Genomic DNA, 18,744 nt, shown 5'->3' with positions numbered 1-18,744 from the left:
ATCAAACAATAATCAAATAACCCCCTGGATTTATTATATTTATTTTTAAAATAAGAATTGTAATTTGAACTTGGAAGTTTCAGGAAAATTTTTTATTTTTTAATAATAATTTTTAAATCTCAAGGTTTAAATTCTATTCTGTGTCCGGAAAAACATCACACAGACACGAAATAACTCACTTTCACAGTGCCAATTTTTAGGTTGCTGACCGTTTAGATTTCTATCGTATTTTGGGAAACAAAGTAGATATAGAAAATGGAATTTATTCAATTTTGAATGAAATACTTTTAAACTATTTTAACCCTCAGAAGAAGGGGGAAAGGAAATAGAAAAAAGATTCATGAAAGGATAATAATAATGAAACTTATTTTGTGCTTAGTATGTTCCTAGCACAGCTCAAAGAGCTTCACATGTATTACTCATTTAAGCCTGCTAAAACCCCATGAAACCTTAGAAGAACAGCGTAGAAGAAAAAAGGAAGTGCTGTGTGGGTTGCCACAATCTAGGAAAAATTCTTATCTTAGCCCGTCAGTGCTCTTTAAGGTAGCCCGGTTACCACATGCAGCACCCTAATATACCTGTTCATTTATTCTTTCACTCTTACAGCCAACATTTATTAACTTCTTACTATGTGTCAGGCTACTGAGCGGCGCATAGCTTTTCGGAGAGCAAGCCTGGAGACCAGTTAGGAGGCTGATGCCATGATCGAGGTGGACCTCGTGGTGCCCGATTTAGGGCCGTGGCAATTGAGATGCTGAGGGAAGGATAGATTGAAGAGTTACTTAGAAGTTAGAATTGATACGACTTAATTGGAAACAGGACATTAGGGGAAAGGTGGTATCTTTTCCCAGGCCCTCAAAATACAAGGCCTGAGGCCAGAGTTAAGGTCATAACAATTGATTTGGTAGATGCAAACCCAAAGAAGTGAGGATGAGGAGAAGGGGAAGCAAGCAGGGACAGCTGTGCAGTGACAGTGTGCTGCACGGCCACCCTGGCTCCTGGTTCACGACAGGAGAACATACAAAGAGAGACAGTGGATCACTCAGTAGTATGTTTTCTCAGCACACAGGACTCCTTAGAAGGGCTGCCAAGAACAAACATATCCTGAAGCAATCCACAGAAAGAGAAAGAAGGGGGACTTCATCTCACAAGGTACCTCCTATCTTCTATGTACCAAGAAAAAAAAAAAAACCCTAAGGAAGGAGTGAGTGGAGAGGTAGGAGGTGATGAGAGTTCCATTTTGAATATGTTTCATTGCCTCTTATGAGATGTCCAGATGGAAATCTCCAATAGGCAGTTGAATGTAGGCAGAGTCTGGAGCTCAAGAGAGAGAAAGACAGGTTGGAGAAGACTGAGTAGTGAGCACACAGTGTGTGCTAGGCTGTGCCCCCCAGAAGCCCCCTCTGGGAATGAAGCACTCATTCCTCCAGCTGCCAGGACTGTTGCCTGCTGGTGGCCACGGCCAAATTCCTCTCCAGGAATGACCCTTTATCAAAGGAAGCTGCCTTGCCCAAGTATATGCACCTACCGTGTGCATGCAATGACAGGTTGATGGGGGGTTACAAAGACCTGTCCTCTTCACCTCAGTTCAGGTCATTTCTGCAAGGCCTTCTCAGCTCTAGAGTTCCCTAGAACTGGATGATGCCACTGTTGAATCTACATTGCCAGTCCTGCTTCCTTCATCCCACTCCCGGGGTGGTTTCTAATAGTGCCCCCCTGTATACAAATCTCTGTTTCAGAATCTCCCAGAGAACCTGAGCCAACATAGAGTGGAAGCTGAGGAAGGGAGAATTCTACGTGGACACTCTTTCAGAAGCTTGCCTGTGACAAGGAAGGAAGATTCCTGAAGAAGGGTACTGTCAAAGGAGGACTTTTTAAGTATAGTTGATTTATAATATTGACAGGAAAGTGATCAGTTATATATATATAAAAGATCATTTTCCATTATAGGTTATTGTAAGATATTGAATATAGTTCCCTGTGTGATACAGTAAATCCTTGTTTTTTATCTATTTTATGTATGGTAGCTTATATCTGTTAATCCCATATTCCTAATTTATTCCTCCTCCCCCACTTTCCCCTTTAGTAACTATAAGTTTATTTTCTATGTCTGTGAGTCTGTTTCTGTTTTGCATATAGTTTCATTTGTGTTAATTTTTAGATTCCACATATAAGTGATATCATATAATATCTGTCTTTCTGTCTGACTTACTTCACTAAGTATAATATTCTCTAGGTTTATCCATGTTGCTGGAAATGGCAATATTTCAATGATTTTTATGGCTGAGTAATATTTCATTGTGTGTATATATATATATACACACACACACACACACACACACACACACACACACACACACACAATGTATACATATACACCACATTTTCTTAAGCCAATTGTCTATTGATGGGCTCTTGGGTTGTTTCCATATCTTGGCTATTGTAAATAGTGCTGCTATGAACATTGGGGTGCATGTATCTTTTTGAATTAGAGTTTTCATCTCCTCTGGATATATACCCAGGAGTGGGATTGCTGGATCATAAGGCAGCTCTATTTTTAGTTTTTTAAGGAAACTCCATGCTGTTTTACACAGTGGCTGCACCAATTTACATTCCCACCACAGTGTAGGAGGGTTTCCTTTTCTCCACACCCTCTCCAGCATTTATTATTTGTAGACTTTTGACAATAGCTATTCTGACCAGTGTGAGGTGATACCTCATTGTGGGTTTTAATTTGCCTTTCTCTAATACAGTAAGTCCCCTACATACGAACGAGTTCCATTCTGAGAGCATGTTCGTTAAGTCCAATTTGTTCATAAGTCCAACAAAGTTACCCTAGGTACCAACTAACACAATTGGCTATCTAATACTGTACTGTAATAGGCTTATAATATTTTTCACACCAATAATACATGGAAAACAAACACAAACAATAAAGAAAACTTTCTTAATCTTACAGTACAGTACCTTGAAAAGTACAGTACTACAGTACAACATATGGCGTACAGGGCTTGGCACCGAGTGAACAGGCAAGAAGAGTTACTGACTGGAGGAGGTGGGAGGAGGTGGGAGATGGTAGAGCTGAAGGATTGTCAGCAATAGGAGATGGAGGGCAAGCTGCAATCTCACTCATGCCTGATGTTGATGCACAGGTTCTGGTTCCTTGCTGGATTCAGTTCTATCTACCCACTTGAAAAAACGATCCAGGGATGTCTGCGGAGTAGCTCTTTTATTCTTGTCATAGATGACACACGGGAGCACTGGATTGCATTCTGAATGGCTGCTGTAACCTTTGTGTACCATTCTGTGTTCAGGTCCTGTGCCTCAAAAACTAACTGTGCCTCCTCAAATAAAGAAAATCTCCTTGCCATTTCCTGCATCGTGAATCTCTTCGGTTCTTCAGTTACTTCTTCTTCCTCTTGTCTCTCTTTGTCCTTTCTCTGGGCCTCCAATTCCATCAGGTCTTCATTAGTAAGCTCCTCATGTTGCACAGCAAGGAGTTCAACAAGGTCGTCCTCTTGCAGATCTAGCTCCAGCTTCTTGCTGAGGGTCACTAAGTTGCTGAAGACCTCCTTGGACTCCTCATCCACCTTCCCAAATCCAGGAAAATCATGAACAAACTGTGGGCAAAGTTTCCTCCAAACCCCATTCATGGTGACAGCTGTAACCTCATGCCAAGCAAGTCAATGTTTTTTATGGCCTTGTAGATGTTATATAGTCCTTCCAAAATGGTTGCAAGGTTGTTCCTGATTTGTCACTCACCTTTACTGCCTGCTGAAGAGTGTAATGTAAATAATATTTGAATTTATTTTTGTATATGGTGTGAGGGAGTATTCTAATCTCATTGATTTACATGTAGCTGTTCAGCTTTCCCAACACCAGTTGTTGAAGAGACTATCTTTTCTCTATTGTATATTCTTGCCTCCTTTGTCAGAGATTAATTGACCATAAGTGTGTGGGTTTATTTCTGAGCTCTTTATTCTGTTTCATTGATCTGTATGTCTGTTTTTGTGCCAATACCATGCTATTTTGATTACTGTAGCTTTGTGGTATAGTCTGAGGTCTGGAAGGGTTATGCTTCCAGCTTTGTGCTTTTTCTTTGGGAAAGCTTTGGCAATTCTGGGTCTTTTGTGTTCCATATAAATTTTAGGATTATTTGTTCTAGTTCTGTGAAAAATGTCATGGGTATTTTGATAGGGATTGCATTAAATCTGTAGATTGCTTTGGGTAGTGTAACCATTTTAACAATGGTTAAAAAGAGTATGGGATTATCTTTCCATTTCTTTGAATCATCTTCAATTTCCTTTATCTGTTTTAGAGTTTTCAGCATATAGGTCTGTCACCTCCTTTATTCCTAGATATTTTCTTTTTTTGATGTGATTTTAAATGGGCCTGCTTTTTCTTACTTTCTCTTTCTGATATTTCATCGTTAGTGTAAAGAAATGCAACCAATTTCTGTATATTAATCTTGTATCCTGCTACCTTGCTGAATTCATTAATTAGTTCTAATCATTTTTGGGTTGAAACTTTAAGGTTCTCTATATAGAGTATCAGGTCATCTGCAAATAGTGACTGTTTTACCTCTTCTCTTCCAATTTGGATACCTTTTCTTCTTCTTATCTGATTGCTGTGGCTAGGACGTCCATTACTTTGTTGAATAGAAGTGGTGGGAGTGGGTATCTTTGTCTTGTTCCTGAATTTAGCAGGAAGGCTTTCAGCTTTTCACTGTTGAGTATTCAGTTGGCTGTGGGTATGTCATAAATGACTTTTATTATGTTGAGATATGTTCTCTCTATACCCCTTTTGGTGAGAGATTTTATTGTGAATGGATGTTGAATTTTGTCAGATGCTTTTTCTGCATCTATTGAGAGGATCATGTGTTTTTTGTCTTTCCTTTTGTTAATGTGGTGTATCACATTGATTGATTTGCATATGTATTTTTTAAATAAATTTATTTATTTATTTTTGGCTGCATTGGGTCTTTGCTGGTGTGTGTGGGCTTTCTCTAGTTGCGGCAAGCGGGGGCTACTTTTCATTGTGGTGCACGGCCTTCTCATTGTGATGGCTTCTCTTGTTGTGGAACACAGGCTCTAGACGTGTGGGCTTCAGGAGTTGTAGCACGTGGGCTCAGCAATTGTGGCACACAGATTTAGTTGTTCCGTGGCATGTGGGATTTTCCCAGAGCAGGGATTGAAACCATGTCCCCTGCATTGGCAGGCAGATTCTTAACCACTGCACCACCAGGGAAGTCCCTGATTTGCATATGTTGAACCATCCTTGTGATCCTAGAATGAATCCAACTTGATCATATTGTATTATCCTTTTTATGCATTGTTGGACTTGGTTTCTTAATATTCTGTTGAGGATTTCTGCATCTATACTCATCAAAGATATTGGCCTATAATCTTCTTTTTTGGTAGTGTCTTTGTCTGGTTTTGGTATCAGGGTGGGGGTGGTGGCTTCATAGAATGAATTTGGGAGTGTTTCCCCTTCTTCAATTTTTTGGAAGAATTTGAGAAGGATAGGTGTAAGTTCTTCTTTGTATGTTTGGTAAAATTCCCCAGTAAAGCCATTCGGTCCTAGACTTTTGTCTGCAGGGAGTTTTTTATTACAGCAGATTTCACTCCTAGTGACTGGTCTATTCAAATTATCTGTTTCTTCTTGACTCAGTTTTGGCAGGTTCTATGTTTCCAGGAACTTGTCCATTTCTTCTAGGTTGTCCAATTTGTTGGCATGTAACTGTTGATAGTGTTCTCTTATGATTTTTTGTACTTCTTCAGTATCAGTTGTTATTTCTCCTCTTTTGTTTCTTATTTTGTTTATTTGGGTCCTCTCTCTGTTCTTATTGGTGAGGCTGGCTAGAGGTTTGTCAATTTTGTTTAACTTTTCAAAACACCAGCTCTTGGTTTTCTTGATCTTTCCTATTGTCTTTTTATTGAGGGGGGGTCCTCTATTTTATTTTTTTCCTCTCTGATCTTCAGTATTTTCTTCCTTCTGCTGACTTTGGGTCTTGTTTGTTCTTATTTTTCTAATTCTTGTAGGTAGTAGGTTAGGCAGTTTACTTGATGTTTTTCTTGTTTCTTGAGGAAGGCCTGTATCGCTATGAACTTCCCTCTTAGAACTTCTTTTGCTGGAGAGTTGGGACCCATGGAATGGGTACCATGCAGTATTACTTCAACGGGTCTGCATTTGCTCACCGAACCTCATCCCACAGATTTTGTAAGGTTGTGTTTTCATTTCGCTCAAGGTATTCTCTGATTTCTTCTTTTATTTTATTGTTGACCCATTGGATTTTTAGTAGCATGTGGCTTAGTCTTCATGTGTTTGTTCTTTTCCCGTTTTTCTTTCTGTGGTTGATTTCTAGTTTCATACCATTGTGGTCAGAAAAGATGCTTGAAATAATTTCTATCCTCTTAAATTTGTTGAGACTTGTTTTGTAACCTAATATGTGGTCTATCCTAGAGAACATTCCATGCACACTTGAAAAGAATGTGTATTCTGAGTTTTTTTGGATGTAGTGTCTTGTAGATATCAATTAAGTCTGTTCTATTGTGTCATTTAGAAGCTCTTTTGCCTTATTGATTTTCTGTCTGGAAGATCTGTCCATTGATGTCAGTGAGGCGTTAAAGGCTCCCACTATTATTGTATTCCTATCAATTTGTCCCTTTATGTCTGTTAGTATTTGTTTTATATATGTAGGTGCTCCTATATTGGGTGCATAGATGTTAACAAGTCTAATATCCTCTTCTTGTATTGACCCATTTATCATTATATACTGTCTTTCTTTACCTTATAACCTGTCCTTCATTATATTTTTTCTTTTTAACATCTTTATTGAAGTATAATTGCTTTACAATGCTGTTTTAGTTTCTGCTTTATAACAAATTGAATCAGCTATACATATACATATGTCCCCATATCTCCTTCCTCTTGCATCTCCCTCCCATCCCTCTAGGTGGTCACAAAGCACCGAGCTGATCTCCCTGTGCTATGCGGCTGCTTCCCAATAACTATCTACTTTACATTGGTTAGTATACATAAGTCCATGCCACTCTCTCACTTCTTCCCAGCTTACCCTTCCCCCTCCCCATGTCCTCAAGTCCATTCTCTACATCTGCATCTTTATTCCTGTCCTGCCACTAGGTTCTTCAGAACCATTTTTATTTCTTTATTTTTAATTTTTTTTAGGTTCCATATATATGTGTTAGCATACAGTATTTGTTTTTCTTTCTGACTTACTTCACTCTGTATGACTGTCTCTAGGTCCATCCACCTCACTACAAATAACTCAATTTTGTTGCTTTTTATGGCTGAGTAATATTCCACTGTATATATGTGCCACATCTTCTTTATCTATTCATCTGTCAGTGGACACTTAGGTTGCTTCCATGTCCTGGCTATTGTAAATAGAGCTGCAATTAACATTGTGGTACATGACTCTTTTTGAATTATGGTTTTCATTATCTTTCTTTATGGCCTTTGTTTTAAAGCCTATTTTATTATATGAGTATTGCTACCTCCACTTTCTTGTTGTTTCCATTTGTGTGAAATATCTTTTTCCATCCCCTCACTTTCAGTCCCCTCACCTTGTTTTCCAATTGATTCTGTAGTTCTTCAAAGGAAGATTTTCTAAATTTGGAAAGACTAAGCATTTTTATATGCTGATGAGAAAGAGCTAGTTGAGAGGGAAGAATGGAAGATTCTGGATGATAAAAAGACCTTGAGAAGAAATGGAATCCAAATCACAGGTAGAACAATTGTCTGTTATAAGAGGAAAGACATTCCCTGTGATGAGAATGAGGGAGAAGGAGAGAATGAGTGTGAATGTAGGTAAAATTTATTTTCACTGTAGGGAAGGTTAGATCATCTACTGAGAGTAAGAGGAACTGGAAGCTGAGAGTCAGAAGCTTGAAGACAGTGGGGAATGTTAGAAATAGGCAGTGGGGACAGTGGCTGGGAGAACCACCCAGTGGAATGCCATAGAATTGTTGAGCAGTGATGAAGTCCAGGTTGAGAATGCAGTCACCAGGAATTTATAGTGGCAATCATCATAGTACTAAACATGGTATGTTATAATTATTCACAGGCCTCTCTCAGCACATGTGCCTGACAACCTGGCGTATCCACTAAATGTTGAATAAATGAATGGACCCAGTTTAAGTGAGCCCTCCAACTGAAGGGCCACATCTCCTCCACCAACAGAGTTTCATCAACTAAAGCCATTAGAAAGCTATCTTGGGTCTATCTCTCTCTGATATTTTTAGTCTAAAGACATGTTGAGATGGAAAATGCGCTTTCCTCTGCTTTTGTGCAAGTTTGTTATATGTTATATATGTATGCTTTGTAATGCATGTTTGCTGTGTAATGCATGTATGCATTCAGTGGTTTTCCAAAGATCACTAGGAAGGGCAGGGCAGAGCTCAGGCTAACTCAGGTCACCTGACTTGCATTCCATATACTGGGATATATGATATGCCATGCGAAACTACCAAGGAGTTCCAGGTGATACACTAAGCCTTCGATGTTCCCTCCCTCCCTTCCTTCCTTCCTTCCTTCCAGCCTCCCTCCATCTTTCCTCCCTGAGCATGGTAGACGTCTTGGAATCCTTTCTGATCTCCCTACCAAGCTGTCCCCCAGCTTCATTATGTTCAGCCCTCATTTGCACATGCTCTTGACACCTGGTGTTTGGTGGCAGAAATGGCTGATAAAATTCCACCCTGATTAATTTCATGTTTAATCTAACTGATACTTCTGTAGCCTTTGCAAATAACCTCTTTGAACAAAAACTGCAACGGCTCATTCCAAACCCGATCAAAGAGGTATGCATGACTCACAGGCACTAAATAAACATTGATGCCTGATGGCAGTAATATGGCTATTTATATTCAGAGCTTGATTTAACCAGTGGCATTCCTGTAATAAGATAATAAGCATGAGCTGTTTACGACAAAAAAAGGAGAGTCTGTGGTGCTGGTGTTCAATAAAATCCCTTAACAGGCAAATGAGTCTCTGAAATTGGTTGGCAAATACATCCAGAATGAGATGTGCTAATTAGTTGCTGTTACTGCTTTTCTAAAATAAAGAGTTTAGACTTAAATTAGCCCTGAAATTTAGTACAATAAAAAATACTGGATATATGATATCATGTTGAGAGTCTTACAGATTATATCTAATATATGTACAGCAATACAATTAAGAAAAAAGAACTCTGCACATAAATCACTAGATTTTAAACAGAGACTGTCTAAGAAGAGGTTTTAAATCTGAAGAATTAGATATTTGAATCTCAGGTTCAAGTTTTTTTTCTATTCAGAAAGCATTTGTAGATGATCCTCTTGGCTATACGGGCAGAGATATCTATTACTATAAGCACTTTAATTTTTAAATAGAAAGAGCAAAAGAATGCAAGAATTATCTTCATCACATTTGGATACCCTTTAAAAATAGATTAAGCCATTCAGAACCGAGATCACAGAGGGTCTAGGTAAACATGTAGCAGACAGCTGTCTGGATGCCGAAAAAAATACCGGAAGTATCAAGCTTGTGAAGCCTCTCCCAACAGCATCCAGCACTGGTTTTCCTCAACTGAGGTAAAAGCAGCAGGCGTGTTGTGCCTGCTCCCTTTCTCCTTCTGCCATCACTCCAGGCAGACCTCTTCCAGCTTCTAAAGATGCATCTTCAAACTTGCATTTTCACTGCTTCCTTCACCAAGCTTGAAGGAGCTGCCTCTATCAGGACTTGCAATTTCAAATAGTGAGATGGTCTCAGAAGACAACCAAACATTATTTCTTTTAAAAAATCAAATACTATATCTAAAAAGTTACGGCCAAGTCATAAGAGGATTCAGCTTGTGTCTCCATCATACTTTTTTCCCTGAAACCAAGTTGAATTCAAGAACCTGTTGTTTGAATTTAGCTGGTTGAGATGATGCTTGTTTTCCCAGAGCAAATGGTCTTTCTTCTTTTAAAGCCAACTAGATGGCAGACAGTGCTGTAGCCCTAGAGTAGTAATGTTTCTAATGTTAGCAATGAGTCGATTCATTCATCTGAGTTCTATTCATCTACAGTTAAACCAACAAAGGTTGATTATTTATGTGCTTTAATTTAGATGTTCAGTCTGCATCAGAGTCTTTAGTTACCAGGGGTAATTGACGATATACATCTTTGTCTCCACGTCACAGTGGGCCCCAACTCAGGTACCAACGTTTTCAGCTAATACTGAGACCTAGAATTGTTAGGGACACTCTCATATAATCTAGCAAATAATTGATATTATAAACAGAACCCTGAGTCATGAACATGTGGTCTTCCCTATATTTTTCAACAGTATTACTTAAGGTTCTCTTGAAACCAATTCTGGACTAGCTTAAGACAAAAGGGAATTTACTTGAAAGGATATTAGCAAATTTATAAAAGGCAAGGATGACTTGAATAGCTGTGCCTCAGAAGCGCAAGAACAACAGCAATTCCGGAGACGTGAAAACAAGAGCTTCTGGGCTTATTCTGCTATTTTTGTAGCTCTGAGACTAACATCTCCTGGTTCCTTTGTTTCTTTTTTAAGATTCCGTGTCCTTAGACAAGAAAATCTGGTTGGTCCAGCTGCGCTCAAACAAATGACCTGAACAAATCAGTTATGACTAACAAAGAGGGGGGGTCAGGGTCACATGGCATAGACATGGCTTCTGTGCAAGTCCCCAGAGACTTGGAGGATAGTTGTCAAATGGGCAGCAAACCAAAGGGTCCTCTATACCAGTGCTCCTCCATGTGCTGGTCCCCAAAGTGCTGGTCAACCCAGGAGGGTACTGTACAAGGAGCAGGCCCCAGAATCGAAATCAACACATTGCTTACTTGATTGAGAAAATCTTGCTATCAAAAAATCATCAGCTGAACTAAACAGTGTGCTAGTGACAAAGCTGGGTTATGTCCTGGTGCAGCATGTCTCACCTCCTCATGGACCAGTAGTGAACAATTTGTGGACCACCCTTGAATAGCAGTCTCTTCTCGTCAGCCCTTGCCTGACTTTATGGGACTCATACCAGAGCAATCAAGAACATAGACTTTGGGCTTCCCTGGTGGTGCAGTGGTTAAGAATCCACCTGCCAATGCAGGGGACATGGGTTTGAGCCCTGGCCCAGGAAGATCCCACATGCCATGAAGCAACTAAGCCCATGCGATACAACTACTGAGCCTGCGTTCTAGAGCCCGTGAGCCACAACTACTGAGCCTACAAGCCACAACTACTGAAGCCCGTGCGCCTAGAGCCTGTGCTCTGCAACATGAGAAGCTACTGCAATGAGAAGCCTGCGCACCACAGCAAAGAGTAGCCCCGCTTGCCGCAACTAGAGAAAGCCTGCACACAGCAACAAAGACCCAACACAGCCAAAAATAAATAAAATAAAATCAAATTAATTTTTTTAAAAAAGCTTTTAAAAAAGAACACAGACTTTGAAGCTACTGGGTTTCAGTTCTCACTAACCTGAGTAGCTGAATGACCTTGGGCTAATGAATACCCCAAGCCTCACTTTCATCATCTAAGTTGGAGGTAACAATACCACCATATTTGTCAGGACTCCTTCAATTGCAGGCAGCAGAAAATCAAGTCATTAAATTAAACCAGATGAAACTGTTGACATCCAATCTGCAAAAATGGCAATTTTATTGTGGTTCAAACTAACAGCTTAAGCTAAAAACGATTTTATTGGCTTATGCAGCTGGCAACTATAACAGTGGAATAGGTAGCACACACATCTGAATCTAAAGCTCAGATGAATAAAGAGAAGCTCTCTCTTTTTCAGCAACCAGAATTGGATCACGTGGCATAGAATGATGCTAATTGGCCCTACTTGGGTCATGCTCCCAACCCTCCAGCCCAATCACTGTCAAAAAAGACACGAAGTTTCTCGATGGGCCAGGCTTAGGTCATGTGCTTGGGAGTAAGCAGGGCACTATGATTAATAGATTGACGGGTCTGTCAGATAAATCCTTTCTGTTTTGTTTGGCCATAACCCTAGGGCCTAGCACATAATAGGTGTCCCCCAAATTAGGTAAATAAATGATTGGGGAGGGCGTATTGTGCAACCTCTTCAGTCAAAAGAGGGGGCAGACGAAAGCATTAGAATCGCATGATAAATGCCTACACCATATGGTTGTTGTGAAGATCAGACAAGAATATGATGCATATGGGACAGGGCCTAGCACATGGGGGCACTTTTATTGGCCACATAGATCAGGTCAGCGTGGGAGCCCACTTCTTCCATGAGGTGACTTGCACATAACAGGCCCCCAGGTTTTTTGATTGAATGGATGAGCTAATTAGTGAACTCACAAATAGACAATGAGCAATCTGGATCCTGTATTTTCCTTTGGAAAAGTTCTTTACCCTATGACAATTTTGATTTTGTCTGGTTTTCCTACGAACAGCCAGACACGAATCACACGATCAATAGGGCAAGAGCAGGGCTTCCCTGGTGGCGCAGTGGTTGAGAGTCCGCCTGCTGATGCAGGGGACACGGGTTCGTGCCCCGGTCCGGGAAGATGCCACATGCCGTGGAGCGGCTGGGCCTGTGAGCCATGGCTGCTGAGCCTGTGCGTCCGGAGCCTGTGCTCCGCAACGGGAGAGGCCACAACAGTGAGAGGCCTGCGTACCGCAAAAAAAAAAAAAAAAATTAAGAGAAATTGAGAGTGAGTAATTGTGAAGAGACGATGGAAGGTCTCTGGCTTCTATCAGATTCAGTGAGGCAGAGAGGAGGGCTAGATACTGCCCCTTGGTCCTCAGCTTCTACTTCCACCTTTTTCTATGCTCCCCCCTGGATCACAGGGACTGGAAAGGCATAAAACCCTATTTTCCCAATTCCCTTTCTGCTAGGGTTCTAGATGAGATTTAGCTTCTGCTGATAAAATGCACTCATGTGCAGAAAAGAAGTAGGGTCATTCTCTCTGGGCAGTGGTGACCGGTGAGCATGCTCCCACAAACACAAGCTTTTGCAGTGGCCACCCTCCACATTACACTGTCTGATGACCAACCTAATGGGTATTGGGCAGCTGTCATGCTGGCAGCATTTTCCTGACCTCTGGGTGATAGGAGAGAGTAGACAGAAGAGAGAAGAAAGGCACTGCATTCAGTGAGGTGGACTGAGTTGCACGCCCTTGGCTGGAAGAGCTCCAGCTTCTTACCCCCACATTTTCTCCCCCCAAAAATAGGGTCACATGATTGAGACACTATTTCTTATAAATAAACTTTAAAATGAGATTGTATTAGAATGACTGCTGTTCGCAAATCAATCAATGTAACCCATCATACTAATAAACTCGAGAGGAAAAGTCATCTGTTTGTATCAACTGATATAGAAAAAGCATTTGATCAAAATTCAATGCCCATTCATGATAAAAACTCCCAGAAAAGTAAGATAGCAGTAAACTTTCTCAATTTGATAAAGAACATTTACAAAAAACTTACAGCTAACATTATATTTAATTGTAAAGGACTGAATGCTTTCCTCCTAAGCTCAGGTCCAAGGTAAGGATGTCTGCAAAGATGTCTGCTCCCTCCACTACTATTCAGCCATGATCTAGCCAACTCAATAAGGCAAGAAAAAGAAATAAAAGGCACACAGATACAAAAGGAAGAACTAAAACTGCCTGTATTTGCAGATGCCATTATGGTCTGCATAGAAATCCCAAGGAATCTTAAAAAAAAATTCCTTGAACTAATAAGTGCATTCAGCAAGTTCACTGATAACAAGATCAACATAAAAAATCAATTGCAACAATGGAAAAATTAATTGTATTTCTATATCCTAACAGTGAATACACGGGAACAAATTAAAAACACAAAACCATTTATTATCACTCAAAAAATACAGCAATGGAGTGACTGCTATTCACAGGTCTCTCAGCTACTAGAGAGCTCTCCACCCTGACTCTAGTAAAGAGGTCAGGAAACCTTGAGTAAGGTTGGAGGTATTAATTTCGGGCAGTTAATTACATTCTTTTAGCATCCATCTCCCTGAAGTTTTCACTGGGCAAATCCTTCAGGAGGACATCCCCATTAGCTATTCATTTTTCTTCCTCACTGACTGGAGAATGAAGTGACTGTTGGCTGTGTCACACAACTCGTTGATATTCACCCCTGGGTGAAGTGATCCTCAAATAATTACCAAATGTAGTTCAGGTAACTGAATTAGTGAATTACCTTAGTTCCTTTGAGATGAAAGACTCTTTAGGAATGTGAAATACTTCCACTCTTTGTTATTTATGACATGAACAATGAAAGAACCCAAAGTAGTATTCAATATGCTCCAGGAATGGGATGACTAAAATTAAAGAATGCAATTGGTTTTCATTTTCCATATTTTTCATTTTCTCTCCTTTTCATTTCAGTAGTCAGGACTGACTATGACAAGACATCAAATCCCCTCTGATGTTAATAAGGCATCAACTATGGAGCTCTGGGAAGAGAAAAATTCAGCTGAAGTGTGACAAGTACGTGGTTCTCCTCCTTCCTGTGATTTATTTATTACCATTTCCTCTCACCCACCCTATTAGACTACTCTACAGGTGAAAACCTCCTCCCTTGCTTTGTTTTCTTCTGCCTTAGTCTAATTTGCCAAATTTAAGAGTCTCAACTACTCTTCCACCCTTCAGACAAACAACTGCTCCCATCAGTGGTCTCCCATCAGAGAAATGCAGGATGCCCTCGGCTTAGTGCTCTGCCCTGGGTGCGAAGAAGACAGAAGCCTAGAGGCAAATCCCAGGCAGACAGCTTGACCTGGGGTGGGAGGAGTGGGAAGTGGTGGAGATGGGGCTGAGGTTGGCAAATCAAGGCCCAGTCTACCTGAGGTTGGTAGAGGGCTGAAGGTGGTGGCGGAGATGCTAGGCTCTACTCATGCCGGATGTGGGTGTACTGCATTTATTGAATCCAATTTACAGTTATTCATTTTTAGTTTTCATTTTTTAAAGCATTAAGGGTTTTCTATTTCTCTCTCTTTTCAAATATCTTTTTAAGTGTAATGTATTTATTTTGGAACGGGAATAGGTAATACATTCACATAGTTCACAATTCAAAAAGCATTCAGTAATATACAGTGAAGACTCCCTCCCACCTACATGCTCCAGCCACACAGCTCTCCTTTCAGAGGCACCAGCATCATCAACTTCCTACTTCTCCTTGCAGAAATATATAAGCAAATTTGTATAAGGCATCCTCTCACCACCTTTTATTTACACACATGATAACTCACTATTCTGTTCTGTACTATGCTTTTCTCACATAATATATCTTAGAGATCATTCCACACCAGTACACAAAGACCTCTTCAATCTTTTTTATAATAAATAGTAATCCATTATGTTAACGTATCTTCATTTGTCTAACCACTCTCCCATTAATGATCATTTCCATTATTTCCAATTTTTTGATACTACAAACAGTGCTGTAATGATTAACCTGTCAATAAGTGATTTCCACATATAGGAGTATGTCTGTAATTTAATAGAATTGCTACTAACAGAATTATTATAAATAATTCCTGTAAATAGAACTGCTAAATCAAAGATTATGTATTTGTAATTTTGATAGATATTACCAAATTGCAAATACATGTCACCTGATGCAACATCCTTTGCCCATTTTTCTATTGCATTATTGGGTTTTTTCTTATTGATTGTGTAGCAATGACTTCAACTATGTTTCCTAATTTGTCCATTGACTTTTGACTCAGCTATGATTGTTTTTGCATGGATACATTTTTAAAATCATGATTGAGTTTTTCAATCTTTTCTTTTATGAGTGCTATAATTTGTGTCATATATTTAAAGGTTTTCTTCAGTCATAAATTACAACAAGAAAATCTTTTATGTTTTTTTCCTATTTTCATGGTTTTATATTTTTCTATTTAAAATCTGTAACCCATCTGGAATTTATTTGGTAAAATTTGAGGTACGGCTCCCATTTTAATTATGTATTTATTGTTACAGCTAACTACCCTGTTGTCCAAACATCATTGATAAAAATCCAGTGTTCCCAGTGATTTGTAATGAGACCTTTAGCATATGCTAAATCCCTATTTGTTTTGGGGTCTACTTCTTGATTTTCTATTCTGTTTTATCTCTCTATTCACGTACCAGTGGCATCCCAGTTTGATTTTTAAGAACGTAACTAAAAGGAATTGTACTTCAATTTCTTAAACTTTATGTATCTCCTTAAAGTAACTCTTCCTTTGGGTCAGTGATCCATGGAAACAAGGTTTCCTGTCCGTGTCTTACAACATTGTTTACTTTCCCTCAGATAGCTCAGGACTAGATTTTTCTTAATCTTCCAGGAAATGAAATTTAGCCTCTACCATCTGAGTGGCATAGTCAAATGAATGGCATAACCTTGGGCTTATGAGATGACCATAGGAATAGCATATTTTACTTTTCCAAATCCTGGTGCATAACAGGGTCACAAGGAACAGGCTCTTTTATTCCTGTGGTCATCGCTTTAAAATAAAGTTGTATACTTAATGAATATTTACTATAAGGCAAGTTGCTTCGGTGAGGATGCTTTTGGCTTCAAGTCATAGAAACAGATTCAAACAGCCTTTCACAATAAGGAAATGCATGAACTGCGGTAACTAGTTCTCAAGGAGTAGGGGGTTGGACAGGCAGTGTCAGTAGCCTGGCCATGTCATTACAGATCCAGCCTCTTACCATTTTGTGTTCCTCCATCCTCAGTCATTGGGTCCATTCTCAGGCCGATGGCAAGATGGCTTTGGCATTTCCAGGTATCCTCTCCAGACATGAAAACACCCTGAGAAAGAGACAGCAGCTCGTTTTGTTCTCTTTCTTAGGAGCAAGGGAACATTTCCCTGAAGTCTCCCATGTGTGATTGGTCAGAATTGGGTGACATTCCCATTCCCAAATCAATCACTGACAACAGGAATGTGATTAGCTTAAGGCCAATTAGACCCACCCCTGGGCTGGCCAAGGGTGAGTTCCCTCCAAGGCACATGGCTGCTTGAAGAGGGTGAACATCTGGATTCTCATAGTAATGGAAGTGGGTAATGGTTGCTGATAATGAGTCTGCCTCATCCCTCTCTCTCTTTCTCTCTCCTGACTGGTTTCCTTTGCAAGACATCCAACAATGTCCCCCTTCACACACACTTAGTGTTTGGTCATGTATTAACTGCAAACTGAAGAATTCAATAAACACTCATTGAACTCATACTATACGCCCAAAATGTGTGAGGAGCTGAGGACTAGAAGAAGGAAAGACAGGGATTCTGATCTCAATGATGTCATGGGAGAGGCAGAAAAGTAAGGAATTCCTTAATTCCTTAGTACAGTGATAGGTGCTACGTATTGATACATAACGTAAGGGTGCTATGGGAGTTCTAAAGAATGAGTAACTTCACGGGGAACTTCATGGTAAAACAAATGGAATATTCCAGCTGAGCTTTGAAAGAGAAGCAGGTAATCAAGGAAGAAGAACATTCAGGCAGGGAAATTAGCTAGTACCAAGGACCAAGAAGGCATGGGCCTGGCATGCTCAGGTTACTATATGTGTCTTTATGTCAAGCTACTAAGTGAACATGGCAGTGAGGCACCGTTTTACCCAAAGAATGAAGGTGCCTGGGGGGAGTTTAGAGGCCTGGTTTGCAACTTTGGTTTTTACTGTTTAAGAGACATCATCAGTGGATACCATCCCTAAGAAGTTCTGAGAGAGGTTAAAGCTAATTGCAGCATTCAAACACAAAGAGCAGATTATTAATCAACTTTCTGAGGGGACAGACCACCTCTCAGAGACCCCTAAATCTTTCTTTCACTTCACAATCAAGCTTCTTGCAAACGATATCCATACTAGCATTCTTCTCACCTCCATTCATTCCTTAACCTCAACCCACTGAGGTTAGCAATATGATGGCTGTTCCTGCTAAGGTCACCAGAGGCCTCAATAAACTGTGAGACACAAAATAGAATAAAACCAACAACAACAACAACAATAAACCCTTCCAATCACATGAACTATTTATAATTCACAAATTACACTGGTTAATACATTTAGAGACCCCGGGCACTGAAAGTATGAATTCTTTCTCCCACTGCAGTATAAAATTAAAAGCAATCCTAAATCATAATTTTTTCCATAAGGGCTTCATTTTTTTAAATAAATCATATTCTTTCAAAAAAAATCTTTCTCTGGACCCCTGCTTTGTTGCTTATTTAAGCATATGCCCACCAGCTGAGTAATCCAGCAATAAAGATATTCATACCTTGTTTGTAGTAGGTTAAATGACGTCCCCCCCAAAAGATATATTCACCCAGAACCTCAGAATGTGACCTTATTTGGAATAAGGGCCTTTGCAGATGTAATTAAGGTGCAGATCTCTAGACAGATGATCCTGGATTAGGGTGGGCCGTAAATCCAATGATTTGGATTTAAGAGAAAGAAACAGAGAATCACAGAGACATGTGGGGAGAACACCACATGAAGATGAAGACAGAGACTGGAGCAATGCATCTACCAGCCAAGGAATGCCAAGAATTACTGAAACCCCCAAAGCTAGGAGAGAAACATGGAACAGATTCTCCCTCAGAGCCTCCAGAAGGAACCAACCATGCTGACACCTTGATCTGAGACTCCTGGCCTCCAGAACTGTGAGAGAATAAATGTATGTTGCTTTAAGTCACTCAGTTGTAGTAATTTGTTACGGCAGTCCTAGGCAACTAATACATTACTCCGTAACAATCTGAATTAAAATCAGGT

The 18,744-nt window shown here is 39.9% G+C and overlaps 1 long non-coding RNA gene across 1 annotated transcript in view; it reads right to left on the bottom strand.

The window, feature by feature from the left end:
• LOC141277841 (uncharacterized) overlaps positions 1-18,744 on the bottom strand; it is a 33,408-nt gene that overhangs the window by 13,076 nt on the left and 1,588 nt on the right. The window contains exon 2 of the long non-coding RNA XR_012329700.1: positions 16,689-16,788. This is a non-coding gene — a long non-coding RNA (uncharacterized lncRNA). The remainder of the gene's footprint in view (positions 1-16,688; positions 16,789-18,744) is intronic.

This window comes from Tursiops truncatus, chromosome 2 (genome assembly GCF_011762595.2).
Source record: "Tursiops truncatus isolate mTurTru1 chromosome 2, mTurTru1.mat.Y, whole genome shotgun sequence".
Classification (NCBI taxonomy): domain Eukaryota; kingdom Metazoa; phylum Chordata; class Mammalia; order Artiodactyla; family Delphinidae; genus Tursiops; species Tursiops truncatus.
This window is presented reverse-complemented; position numbering and strand designations above follow the sequence as displayed.